Source organism: Nicotiana tabacum, chromosome 3, assembly GCF_000715075.1.
Source record: "Nicotiana tabacum cultivar K326 chromosome 3, ASM71507v2, whole genome shotgun sequence".
NCBI lineage: Eukaryota > Viridiplantae > Streptophyta > Magnoliopsida > Solanales > Solanaceae > Nicotiana > Nicotiana tabacum.
In genome coordinates, this window is record NC_134082.1 from 73,212,659 (window position 1) to 73,214,499 (window position 1,841).

The following is a 1,841-nucleotide window of genomic DNA, read 5'->3' on the forward strand; positions in this document are numbered from 1 at the left end:
TTTGTCCTTTTTGTACGGCATAGTTGGGCGTGATCAAATTTTAGCGTCGTTGCCAGGGAATTAACGGTGTTATTGATTGCAGTTAAAAAAAGTGCAAAAATTCTTAGTGTAGTCAATTTTCTTAAATTTGAACGGATCATTGAAATTCTAACGTTTGTTGTCGTGGTTGTTAGAGGTGCATGCCTAAAAACTCCTCAAGAACTGAAGAATTGTTCGAAGCATTATCAGATCCTGAGAATGTGTTCAAGGCATTGAACCGTGCAAACAGGAAAGGCAAACAACGACAGAACTCAACTGAAAGAATTGAAACAGACATGGAAGACAATAATTTAAACAACAAAGACAACGTGAATGACCCAAACAACAGAAACACCGCAATTACCCAAATGATCAGGGTATGGCACCTCTTGTGCCAGAAGAAGTACTATATGATTGGGCACAACCCACAACTGACAACTTAGCAATTGCTATTGTAGTCCCTCAGATACAAGCAAATTCATTCCAGATCACAAATAACATGCTACATCTACTGCAGAACAAGGGACTATTCTCTGGGTCATACGTTGAAGATACTCAGTAGCATCTCAAGAATTTCCTATCAATTTGTGCCACGCAGAGGCAGCACAACGTGACACCGAAAGCAATACGTTTGTTGTTGTTTCCATTCTCAGTGACAGGAGGAGCTCAGACTTGGCTTAATTCACTCCCCTTCAACTTCATCGCTACTTGGGAGGAATTAGTCAAGCAATATTTGAGTAAATTTCATCCACCTAACAAGACTGATCAGCAAATTGATGAGATATTGAGCTTCAAACAGAGAACAATTGAGATACTACATGAAGCGTAGGAGAGATTCAAGGGTCTTCTAGTTACGTGTCCACATCATGGTATTCCGAAGCATATGTTGGGGCAGAGATTTTACATGGGTTTAGCAGTATACTTTGAAAGCCAATATTGATACTTTAGCAGGTGGAGCATTTTTGAGCAAGACATTCAGAGAGAGCAAGATCCTGCTTGGTAAGATAGCACAAAACTCAGGATGGACAACAAGGAACGCTCCAATCACTCCTATGGTTCACTCAGTGGCTCTAGACCCGGTTAACTCCATAGCTGAAAATATGGCCACTCTGATGACACAAATGAGCATCCTCACCAAAAGGGTTGAAGAATCAGGCCAGAAGCAACAAGTACACATAGTTGATGCAACCATTGGTGGTTTCTGTACATCATGCATTAATCAGCCATATGTCTGCTCATGGAGTGCTGAATGTGATAATTAAAAATATCAGGAGAACATGAATTATGTGGCCAACTACGGGGGACCGAAACTAGGTGGTCAGAATTGGGGTCAGTAAAATCAACAATACAGACCAGCTCAGCAGTAGTACAATGACAACAATAATCATGGGGCTATGCGACCATAGGGGCAAATGGTGCCTTACCAAAGGCAACAAGGGTGCAACCAACAAAATCAGTAGCAGTCTTATCAACAACCTCCACAACAACAGATTGTGAGACATGAAGATGGGTTTGCTAAACTCGAGGGTATGATTCAACAAGTGATTGGGTCCACTGGAAAACTAACTGACAAAGTATACTCACATGAGTCAATGATTAAGAATATTGAGATCCAATTAGGACAGATTTCCATAGCCCTAAATAATCGTCCTCATGGGACGTTACCTGCAGACACTCAAATCAATCCAAAAGAGCAGGGCCCGAAGAAGCTGGTGGCAGTAAGCCTCCAAAATAGTAGGGACTTAGATCCGAAGCAAGAAATTGCTTGCGAAAGCAGGCTGGATGAGACACTGGTGTCAGTACCCATTAAGATAGATGATTTA

The 1,841-nt window shown here is 41.5% G+C and overlaps 1 non-coding gene across 1 annotated transcript; it reads right to left on the reverse strand.

The window, feature by feature from the left end:
• Positions 1 to 785: 785 nt before the first annotated feature.
• Positions 786 to 891, reverse strand: LOC142179640 (small nucleolar RNA R71). The gene has a single exon (XR_012708185.1). It is a non-coding gene; the product is annotated as a small nucleolar RNA R71 (small nucleolar RNA).
• Positions 892 to 1,841: the final 950 nt, after the last annotated feature.